Here is a 12,790-nt window from a genome sequence, read left to right as displayed (position 1 = left end):
GAGAGCAGGGAGCTCTGCACTCCACCCTTCATAAAGCTCTCCTGATATAGTCTGTCACGAGGAGCTCTGAGGGAAATCTACTCACGGAACTCACTCTTAAACATGGTCATCTGCGGCTCCCAGAGACAAGATCCCAGCTCCAGGGAAGCTTACCTCAGAGGCAGGGAGCTCTCCGCCGTTCATGGAGCTTTCCTCACATGGGGTCACGAGGAGCCCAGAGGGAGCTCTCCTCACATAACTCACTCTCAAGGAGGGTCATCTGCGGCTCTGAGAGCTCCTCGGCTGCAGGAGAGCTTACCTGGGAGAGCAGGGAGCTCTGCACTCCACCCTTCATAAAGCTCTCCTGATATAGTCTGTCACGAGGAGCTCTGAGGGAAATCTACTCACGGAACTCACTCTTAAACATGGTCATCTGCGGCTCCCAGAGACAAGATCCCAGCTCCAGGGAAGCTTACCTCAGAGGCAGGGAGCTCTCCGCCGTTCATGGAGCTTTCCTCACATGGGGTCACGAGGAGCCCAGAGGGAGCTCTCCTCACATAACTCACTTTCAAGGAGGGTCATCTGCGGCTCTGAGAGCTCCTCGGCTGCAGGAGAGCTTACCTGGGAGAGCAGGGAGCTCTGCACTCCACCCTTCATAAAGCTCTCCTGATATAGTCTGTCACGAGGAGCTCTGAGGGAAATCTACTCACGGAACTCACTCTTAAACATGGTCATCTGCGGCTCCCAGAGACAAGATCCCAGCTCCAGGGAAGCTTACCTCAGAGGCAGGGAGCTCTCCGCCGTTCATGGAGCTTTCCTCACATGGGGTCACGAGGAGCCCAGAGGGAGCTCTCCTCACATAACTCACTCTCAAGGAGGGTCATCTGCGGCTCTGAGAGCTCCTCGGCTGCAGGAGAGCTTACCTGGGAGAGCAGGGAGCTCTGCACTCCACCCTTCATAAAGCTCTCCTGATATAGTCTGTCACGAGGAGCTCTGAGGGAAATCTACTCACGGAACTCACTCTTAAACATGGTCATCTGCGGCTCCCAGAGACAAGATCCCAGCTCCAGGGAAGCTTACCTCAGAGGCAGGGAGCTCTCCGCCGTTCATGGAGCTTTCCTCACATGGGGTCACGAGGAGCCCAGAGGGAGCTCTCCTCACATAACTCACTCTCAAGGAGGGTCATCTGCGGCTCTGAGAGCTCCTCGGCTGCAGGAGAGCAACCTCGGAGGCAGGGAGCTCTGCACTCCACCCTTCATAAAGCTCTCCTGATATAGTCTGTCACGAGGAGCTCTGAGGGAAATCTACTCACGGAACTCACTCTTAAACATGGTCATCTGCGGCTCCCAGAGACAAGATCCCAGCTCCAGGGAAGCTTACCTCAGAGGCAGGGAGCTCTCCGCCGTTCACGGAGCTCACCTCACACACTGGGTCACGAGGAGCTCTGAGGGAGCTCTCCCTTTATTTTTCAAATGTCCAGAGGAAACACACGAGCACCCACAGTGCTGTCACGGTCTGCAGTTACAATCCGATGCCATCAAACCCGCACACCGACACCCACGCTGTCTTTAAAACCATGCCACCCTTCACACAGACACTCCTACACAAATCTCAACGATAACCTCGACCTACACGGAAGCACCTTTCCCCCTTCCACTCAGGCACCGCAACCTGCACGCTGGCGCCCCCTGACTACATCCTACACACAGAGTAGCACTGACAGACTCTGATGCACTGACTGGCCACACTTCTACACCATTGCCATAGTATCCCTCACCCAACCAGCACTAACAGCCCAGGCAACACACTTCCCCCTCGCACTCTCCACACACTGAGCCACTAGACCCTGTCACTGCACACCGACAAACCCCACCTTCACACCTCCCTATCACTGACAGACTCCCCAGACTACCACCCTGTCACCTGTGACCCTGCCACCCATCAGTATGCTCGCCGGATGACAGCCTCACCATGCCTCCCTACTTCTCGAAACACGAAAAAACGAGCATGGCACAAGAGTGAAAAAACAAACCCAGCAGCCATGTCTCAAGTTTTCAACAGCCAAGTTATTCTAGAGTGTCTTTCTTTATTAATGCAAAAAAGCAACACCACAGGACAATATTGTACACGTGTTTACAGCAGCATCCCTAACCTGTTCAACAAACTCACACAGCCCCCTCCTCCCCCCAGTATTTCCCAGTGGCCCCATCTTCTTTATGCAAGCCTCAATAGTAGCACAGCTGCGCGCAGCCCCCCCTCCCCCGCACAACGTCACACTTTACGGCTGATTCGACAGAACGCAGGCATGTACCAAACAATACATTCAGTGCACGCACTTTCAAACAGCAACATTCCAGTCCGCACTTACTGAAACAGTGTGCACTGCTGCCCCTCGCAGACTGCGACGGAGATCAGTGTGGAGTGACTGTTCGTAACATGCATATGTGGAGTGGCGGGCCGATATATCCATGATTGATAAACTCGATAAGATGCCGAAAGCGGAGACGTACGAGTCATTTGGGGCCCTTTGTTACTAGAGCAGGAGAGGTGTATTTCACCTCTGTACAAAGGAACAGTGCGCCGTGAGGTGCATCATCAGAGCTGTGTGAATAATAACTGCGTCAGTCCCGTGCGTGAGGTACATCATCAGAGCTGTATGAATATTAACAGCTGTGAGCCCGTGCCTGAGGTGCATCATCAGAGCTGTGTGAATAATAACTGCGTCAGCCCAGTGTCAGAGCTGTGTGAATAATAACAGCTGTGAGCCCGTGCGTTAGGTGCATCATTAGAGCTGTGTGAATAATAACTGCATCAGCCCTTTACTGAGGTGCATCATCAGAGCTGTGTGAATAATAACAGCTGTGAGCCCGAGGCTGAGGTGCATCATCAGAGCTGTGTGAATAAGAACTGCGTCAGCCCCGTGCGTGAGGTGCATCATCAGAGCTGTGTGAATAATAACAGCTGTGAGCCTGTGCCTGAGGTGCATCATCAGAGCTGTGTGAATAATAAGTGCGTCAGCCCCGTGCGTGAGGTGCATCATCAGAGCTGTGTGAATAATAACGGCTGTGAGCAACAGCATACTCTTGCACACACTCTCACTGCTCATCAATTCAAAGTTTGCTAAAAACTTTATGCAACGCATTGTCATACACAATGCCAATATCTCAAACTTTAATGCTGCGAGACCTATTGCATTGCAAATGCTTGTTTCAGGACTGTTAGCACCTTTTGAAGCAGTACTCTGCATTTTTCCAAACTTTGTGCACTCTGTGTTCGGCGGCCTGCCTCTCATTTTGGGACTCGTAGCAGGAATACTGTTTTTGTTCCTTCTGCTCTGATATGGCAAGTCCAGTCACCAGCGACACCCAGATTACCATAGAGAAGACTCTCCTGGCAATGAAGTGTCATGAGCGCATGATACAGATCTTAGGCTTGGCTCGTTTGAGGGATCTGAATACCACGTGGAGCCTATCATTCAGACCAATCTGGCAAGATTGCATCTTACCTGTTCTACAATGCCTGCTATGTGGAGAGGAATGTGTGATAGACATCTGTCTAACACTTCCATCAGCACTGCCAACGGATGTTGATACTTTGCTTGATTCGGTAATGGCTCATGCATTGTGTTGTCCCCAACGGCTCCCAATACTGATGACGGCATTCATTGAGGTCTCACAGACGCAAACTACTGACGGTGAGATATGTGGATCAACAGGCACACAGGTACCATCACCATCTACTGCGAACATTGCTAATGCAGCTGACGCTGACGGCGATGCTTCTCATCTATGTAAGATTGATCTACTTAACGAGGCAGTCCAACTTTCACCTACTGTGATAGACAAATTCTTTGCCAGCCTAGATTTTTTTTTTTTTTTTTTAAAACCTTCATTTATCGTAAACATAGTACACAGCGTCTGCCTACAACCACTGCGGGCCGGCCGCTATGACAATATACAACCTTCCAAGGTACCTTGCGCTGCAATAGATGACAAAAATAACAACACTACGATGGACTGGCAAGGAGCCACAGGAAAAGGATAAAGAGGGTTTCATTTTGTAATTTTGACGAATCGTCCTAAAGTCAGACCGGGTAGCTGAGAGGGCGAGCCACATAAAAGGATATCCACAAGTGAAACATCGTTATCAAAATACTGGCGCAAGTCATTACAATAAGGATACACAAGCGCAGAAGTACATGTCGCCCCAGTTAGCGCCCGCCCAGTCAATATATCGCATCAGGAGTTGCAATCTAGTTTGTCTACGGTATAATAGGATATAAGAGGGATCATTCTATAGCAGCGATGAAAGGATCCGACGACGTACAAAAAGGCACTTATTACATGGGAAAATTCGTGACAGGATATGCGCCCTCAAACAGTAGTATAAGAGGGAATGAAAAGCAGGATATGTAATCATTCAGTGACTATGCATTAAAATCGATATCTTGGTCGTAGAATCAATAAACCATGCGATAAAGACATAGACGCAAAGCACAAAAATCGTCCCGGAAAGAACCAAACCCAACCCCCGTCTGACCCAAGATATATAAGAAAGAAGAAGAGAAACAAGAGAAAGAACAAGAAGAAAAGGCCATAGAAACAAAAAAGAAACGAAAATCAAGCCCCAACCCCCCCACCCTGCACGTCGAAGAGGCTACGGCCCTCCCCCCCAACTAACGTGCCTGTCGCCCCAAGAATACCCACATAAGGGAAAAGACGGGGGAAAGTCAACACAACCAGACTCCCGCCCCACCCCACTCGCACAAAGCAGCTCAGGCTCGATCACAAACAGACCAACAGGTCGACAAGCAATGGCGGCGCCGTAGTATAGTTCAGCAAAGCGTCCACATCATAATGGGTGACCGGGCATCCGTCCTGCGATATATAGAGGAAGAGTTCACTCCTGTCCCAACTTGACCCTTCCGTCAATACGTAGCCACTGGAAGTTTGCAATGGGGCACCGCCTCAGACGAATAGGGTGGCCAGGCAGGTAGAACAAAAGCAACTCCGTGGGAGACCCCAGAGGCAAGGGACTGAGAAGTGATCTCTTCCAGACATGTAGGCACAAGTACAGGGCTCCGGGCAAATCTCCCAGATTGCGGCCCAGTAGGGGCAGCGCAAGATGGCTGGGTGGTGGAACAGGCCCATGGAGGCAATCTGCATGTGTTGCAGCACTAGGCCCCGATGTCACATTCACGCGGCCGGTTAAGTTGGACCTGTGACCAACATCATCCAGGGCCCTCCACGGCACCACTTGTAGACACGTAGCAGGTGCACTCAGTGGCGGTAGAGATCCGCTTACGACACCACTTCTCCCCGGATCGCCGGAGCCCTCTTCCCACGGCTGGATGATAATAGCGTCCAGGCGCCGTCCAAGGTCCCTGGCCCCATCCACCCAGGTAAGACGCAGGGAGCTCAGAGCAGCAATGAGGTCTCGAGCCGTAGGTTCCATCCTGCTTAAACTCTCTCGCACTCTGGGTATCTACTCCCCCGGCCAGTGTCAGTAGCCCCCACAGCACCACCCAGCCAAAAAGCTGGTATAAAATCCACCAGAGCGGGGGCCGGAGCCACATCCAGCTGCTACGAGCAATCCGCCATTACACTTTGCCAGTACACCGTTCACTCAGTCACAGGATGCCCCATAAGAAGCGCGGGCAGTATTAGCGCTGTGTGGCACAGAGTCTTAGTAGCAGGGACAGACCCACCAACTGTGCGCAGGAGCGCCGACCTCCACATCTCTGAGGTCCGAAAACGATGTACAGGTCTGCCCCAGATCCGCCAATGCCAGCAACGTTGCGCCCGTTCCAAAATGGCTACCCCAGCCCGTCCAGTAGACCCACACGCAGCATAGAGAACAAAGGAACAGTCTTACTAGGCGGTGGAATCGAATCTCCAGCGTGTGCGTCCGTGTCTGGGGCAGCGCTAAATCACCACGTCCGTCTGGGATGGTGGAGTGTGTCTCCCGCAGTTCCAAGCTATGGGCTTCGTGGCCCGCAAAGCCGCGACCTCGAGTGGCATCCGCGGCCGGCAGTAACATCCGGTCCCTCGGCCAGCAGGCGGACGCCGCCACGGCACCAGGCAAAAAGGGTGAATGAAAGGGCCGCCGGTCACGGCCAAGCGCCGGAGTTGCCGTCCGCTAATCCTCGCGACTTCCGACGCCGTGTCAGCTTGGCCCGAGCTTGCGCAATCCGGGGAGAGCAGGATATTAAAAGGATGAATGCCGTGGCGAGCGGAGCTCGCGGACTAGGCGGCCATCTCGCTCCGCGCTCGGCCACACCCCCCCAGCCTAGAAGATTTAACGTTTTCTCCTAACAACAAGAATTACTTTTGAAAGTTAGCACACAGCATTCTAGGAACTCTGAATCCGACCTTCACTTTTCAAAACAAAACTTCTAGTTTTGGAACTCTATTTTTTCTACGATTTGATTAGATATGACTTTTTCCAAAATTGAACTTTTATTTTGCACAAAGTAATCTGCTTAAAGTAGAACTATTCTTAGAGAACAAGAATTCTTTGACACACTTCCAAAATGACAATATTTGATCTTGTCCCCAACAAAAACAGTTTATTTATTCTTCTATGGAATGGTCTCGACCTTTTCTTCTGTACTTAAGTCATTTCATGAATGTAATTTCGTGATTAATTTGGATAGCAGTTCAAATGTCATACTATATGCTTTGAATGAAACCATTGCTTTCAAAAATGCATACAGCGCAAATGCTCATTTTTCGTGTGCTACCTTTTCGAATGCATTTTGTGTATTTTGGGTGTGATTGTAAACACATGCTTTAGATATGTTTCAAATGCTTAGAATTTAGTAATGTCGAACATAATAAAGTGGAGTGGGTGTTGTATAGCATTTTAGGACCCTAGTGTAATTTTCCCGATTCATACCCTTATATAGGTATAATTCAATTGCCCTTATATAGGCATAGAAATCACAACCATATTTAGACATGGCCCATGCAGTCCAAATACAGGGATGGATACTTCCACTAGTTCCAAAAAGCCACAACGATTTCTTGGAAAACTCTGCTTAAGCAGTCAGGGACATCCTCTTTCTTGAATATTGATTTGTCCTAGAAATCATGGCGTTTTCAAAGAAAAACTATTCCATTGGGGTTCTTTGATGACGTTATTATGTCCGACTTTACGTCAAACCAGGCACCTTCAAGGTATAAATATGCCCACACTTGCCCAGCAAACACACAGTGGCTTGGAGCAGTTTGATTATATACTTGCTAAACGCAGCTCGCTACAGCAAGTGCCGAAGGAAGCTGACACTCCAGCTGATACATTGACAGAGAGGCTGCCTTTCTCTCGCTGAGAATCCAGCTCCAGTGTTTCCAAGCTCCGCTCGCGGGGTGTTGGGAAATCGAGTTCCGAAGATACCAGACCTCCTTCATTCTAAACCAAGGTACGGAGCTGATTAAACCCTAAGAGAAATCTTGGATAGATTCTTGGAAAAGAATACTAAACCTATGCTATACCTCACTTACTTCTTCCCTCGTACCAGACTTAGGTTAGGTACATTGGGGTAGGCGTATTTTAGAAGCACCAGTTGAGTACTTTTAGTCTTTGTTATTTATGTATGTATTTCATGGCTCAGAAACCATACCATGCTTTTACGGTATTATTTTATAATACTCTTCTTGCTGTACGTATTATACTTAACAGCCAGTCTTACGATTGTAGCAGTTCATTTCCTCTGCATGAGAAAGAAGACTGTTCAATAAACCTTTTATTGAAAATGCCTGTCTTTCTATTTCTCTGCACCTCTGATGAAACCACGATTGACTGAGTAAAATATTTATCTATTGTTTCCACGACTCTGAAGATACGCTTTATTCTTGGGAAACAAATCATGTCATGTTTATGCGTTTGTCAGAAACTAATCCCTTCTTGTTTATTCGAGAAAGCTTCTAGTGACCCCTGAGCTAGCTGGCACTCACAATTAAGTCTAATATATTTGATAGAGACCTAGTCGACCTAATTCCTACGTCAATTCTATAGGATATATTATTCGAATGCGCAGATCCTATTGGGAATATAGGAACTACACTACAGCTTTATGATCTCAAACTCCAAGCAGACTTGAGCTGGTGACACAAATCTTGGTAAAAGAAGTAACATCTTGAAAGTGTTTGTAATTCTTTCATCAAGAGTGTTTGCCTCCCTCTGGAAGAGCTTCACACCAGAGCTGACTGTGCGATCAGCTTCACCGCTAGAACCTTCATGTATGGGGTCAATAATGGGGCCCTTGAAGGTTTGATACAGAAAGATAAGAGCTGAAGTCCTGGCAATGCCTCTGCAGTGAGCCGCAGGTGTCAATAATCACCCCCAGATATTTGTACCCCCCCAACCCTCTCAACCGGGCTGTTGTTTTGGAGCCAGGTGTTTGTCGATTATCATTGTTTTGGATTTATGTAAATTGACTTATAGTTTGTTGAGGGTGGTGTATGCATGTACCTTCGTGAGGACCCTTGAAGCCCCATCGGCTTTTTATTCACAGGGAACACATTTTCCTAAAGAAGTCCTGCAGTCATTAAGAGTCCATTGCATCCCTGTGGACCCGCGGGCCAGAGAGAGCTGGACATTGAATGGAAAGTCCAGCTTGTAAACTGAGGTGTGACCAGGACAGGGGCATTGATTGACAGTCTGCCCTTCGATAAATCACTTAAAAAGTCATGGTTTTAATTGTCCATCTATAGCACAACTGCCAGCATGCAACACCTAAAACAGTCCCCAATCACTGTCAGATCTGAAGATGAGCCGGTGCCAAAGTCACACATGCCTGAAGAGGGCAGAAGAGGAGGAGAAAGCCAAGCTGGCCAAGTAAACAACATGTATGTTAACGAGGGTGGGCTAATGGGGAGCCCGTAGGAAGTCTACGAGGAAGACCTCTAACGGAGGGCAAGGCTGAATCTGTTGTAGGACTCACTGTCTCATTTAGACTTTGGTAGATGAGGTACTTAGGACCCGATTAGGATGGCGGGCTAACTTATGTCCACCTGCCATCCTATCTGAAACAGGACTGCCCGACTAGCCGTCGGACCCGCGATAGGGACTATCATCCGACCGCCTGCAAGGTGGTCGCATCATGCATTCTTTACGCTGGGGCGGGTGCTGCTGGCTACAGCACCCGCCGCAAAGCAAAAAATGCACTTTGAACATATCCCATGGCACATGGTGCAGGGATATGTGGGGGGCAAGATAGGGGCACCCCAGTGCCCACAGCTTAGGGACAGCGGGGGAAGGTGGCCCGCCATAAACAGGCAGGCGGAAAGGGACTTCGTAATCCCTGATAGGCACCACCACCATTGTAGGGAATGCGAGGCCCTCCACTGCACCGGCGGGCTCAAGGAGCCAATCGGATGCGTGGCTGTCGGGCTTTCTGCCCTCCAAGCTTCCGTCCGCCATTATAATATTGCGGACAGAAAACATGCAAACGATGGCGGTGAGACCACCATTGACAGGCTGTTGGGGGCAGTCTCACCGTCATCGTAATAGGGCCCTTAGTCACAAATGTGGCGGATATACCGCACTATAGGCTGTAATGCACTTGTGATACGGCGGGCGGGATACCCGTATCCTTTCCGTCAAACTCTCAATCGGGCCCAAACACCACAAATTCGACTTGTACAACAGCTTGTAGGACTGAAAGGTCAATAGGGCTTTAAAGCTGCAGACGAGTCTAAAAGAATCAGAGCTGCAACATGGCTGATGTTCATCCAGGATATCCAAAAGTAATTTACCTGCCCTCAAGGAGAAAGCCCTAGCATATAGAACTAAATCTGGTAGGCATAACCCCCTTATTCTTTTTCCTACGTAGCTTTTTCCACTGAAGAGATCTTAAACTTTTTTCATTAAAAGCCAAAGGGATGTTCTGTAGTAAGAAAATTAACTTGGGCAAAAACACCATTTTTATTAAATTTACTCTGCCTTTCATAGTTAGTGGCAGATTCGCCCATACTGTAAAGGAGTTTTCTATTTCCTTAGTAATCTTTAGAAGGTTTAATTCTGGAATCTCACCAATATTTTGGGATATTAACCGCTCCCAGGCTCATGACGAGCTCAGCTCCTTATTAGCCACGGTGGCCGTGTGCTCATGAAGAGCTGAGCTCGTCATAACGGCCAGAACGCTCACACGCGGGGCTAATTCCCCCGCTGTGCTGAACGTTCTACAGTAACGGGTGTGGCCGTGACGAGCTCAGCTTGTCATGAGCACATGGCCACTGTGGCTCATGACGAGCTGAGCTCGTCACGAGCACCGGGCCCCCAGCACAGCGGGGGAATTACCCTTGCGGCCAATGGGTTAGTATATCCAAGTATCTAATCACCCTCTTTATCGGGTACACACAAGTACTCAAATTCCATACCATACATTCAGTTTTTGTGGCGTTAATTTCATATCCTGAAATATTCCTGAACTTTCTAGCTTCATCATATATAAATGGGATTGAGATATTTGGGTCTGGAGTAAAAACCATTAAATCATTAGCGTATAACGCCACCTTTTTATCCCATCCCTTAAAACTGAAAGATTGTATATCTGGGTTTCGTCTAATTTTCTCAGATAGAGGTTCGATGTAATGGTTAAAAAGCATAGGCGAAAGGGGGCACCCCTGCCTAGTGCCTTTTTGAATCTTGACTGGAGCAGATAGATTCCCATTCACTGAAATTCCTGCATTGGTGTTTTATATAGCAAAGAGACAGATCTACAAAAGTTTTACCTAAGTTGTATTTTTTTTGTATAAATTGTAAGTAAACCCAATTGACTCTGTCGAAGCCTTATGTAGCGTCTATCTCTATTATGACTAAAGGGAGTTTTTATAAGGTAGCTATATCTAATGCTCCTATCAAGTTATATATAAGTTCAAATATTCCACTTTGTTTAACAAATCCCTTTTTTGTCCCTATGCAGAAGACACTCCGTTACCCCATTCGACCTCTCTGCCAATATTATCACATAGATTTTGTAATCATTATTGAGCAGAGAGATGGGTCAATAGGAATTACAGGATCTTGGTGATTTAAAGGGCTTAAGAATTAGGGAAACCGTAGCTTTATTCCATGATGGAGGAATGTCTCCTCCCTTTTCAAATCATTGGCAAATAGTAACGTCAAAACTGGGGTGAGAACTTCTCTTAGAACTTTATATAATTCCAGAGGTAGCCTATCCGGGCATGCAGCTTTCCCGGATTTACCCGAATTAATGATTTTCCTAATATCAGACTCCGAGATAGGTGAATCCATATTCCGTGATTTATCATCGGGAATCTTTTTAATGGAAGTGTGGCCAAGCCAGTCTTCTATCTCTTCTATTTGAACAGTCCGATCTTCATGGTATACTTCTTCAAAATGAGATTGAAAAGCCTTTTCAATTTCATCTGGGGAATCAAGTGTAACTCCTGAAAAGGTAGAATTCAGCTCCCTAATTATTCCTCTGGCCAGATCTTGTTTAGTCTTCCATGCCAGGAGTTTCCCACAATTCTCTCCATATTCGAAGTGAGCTAGTTTACTCTGATCTCAACTATTGTAAAGCATGTTATTGTCTAGCAGAGCGGTCTGGTGTGAATTGATGCAATTCTCACTTGCTTGTATTTCTTTTTCTATTCCCTCGATATCCCCTTTATATTTTTGTTGTCTAACAAACTGTATGGACGTAATTAAATCCCTAAGGAAACATTTATATGCATCCCAAATGATATGTATCGGGACACTATCCAAATTTGTTTGAAAACAGTCCTCTGTTTCTGATCTTAATTTCTCAATTAAATTTGTCCTCCAGAAAGATGGCATGCTCTACCGTCCATCATCTGGGGCTTAACCTAACTGGAATGTTAAGAGTTAGAGAGACAGGTAAGTGCTCAGAAAGATGTTCCCCTACATGGCTAAGGACCTGAACCTATTTCTTTAGCAATAGACTCAACAAAAAATAGTCTATCCTAGATTTATGATTGCATTTGTTATTATGGAAAGTCTATCCTCTTTTCTTGCCCATCTTATTTCTCCACACATCATACCATGCAAGTTGTTTCATTGTGTTTATAATCAAGGCCGCCGTTTTATGGTTTACAATGGCTCTACTACTCTGTGATTTATCGAGAGTCGGGTCCAGGACAGCATTGAAATCACCAGCCAGGATTAACGGATCTGTGTATTTCTATAACTCAAACAACAGACCGGAAAAAGGTCCAGGGCCATCCGTATTTAGTCGGTAAATATCCTGCCACTGTAAACTTGGAGGTAAGATATTTAATCCCAGCAATCACCCATCTCCCCATTTTATCACCGTACTATACTCAAGAAACATAGCAGATTTTTTTTTTAATTATAGCAACTCCCTCAGTAGGGTGTTGCTGAGAAGGTCAAACAACACTTTGAATCCATTTTCTGGATTTACAAAGAGATCTCAACTCATTCTCTAACAAATGCGTCTCTTACAGAATGAGGATCTGCTCTGTCACGTCTCTTAAGTATTGAAATATTTTTTCCATTCTATATTTTGACCTCAAACCATTGAGATTCCAGGAGAGCACCTTCAATCTAAAATTCTGATCAACCGTAGGGCAGGCCATTCCTTTGATCACTAATCCTTCTAGAACTTTCTATTATGATGAATTGGCGATTTAGACCTAAACTATTTGTTTTGATTTTTTCCCACTGCCCCCCACCCAGTGCCCCCCCCCCCACCCTCTCTCATGTGCCTCCCCCCAAAGAACCCCCCTTTACCTCCTCCATGGCCACAACCTAGGCCTATGGGGGACCTCTTCCTAGGTCGGGAGTATAAATATTTAAATTCTTG

The sequence above is a fragment of the Lissotriton vulgaris genome, chromosome 1_1 (genome assembly GCF_964263255.1).
Source record: "Lissotriton vulgaris chromosome 1_1, aLisVul1.2, whole genome shotgun sequence".
Lineage (NCBI taxonomy): Eukaryota > Metazoa > Chordata > Amphibia > Caudata > Salamandridae > Lissotriton > Lissotriton vulgaris.
The sequence above is the reverse complement of the archived record's forward strand: the minus strand, read 5'-3'. Positions refer to the sequence as shown.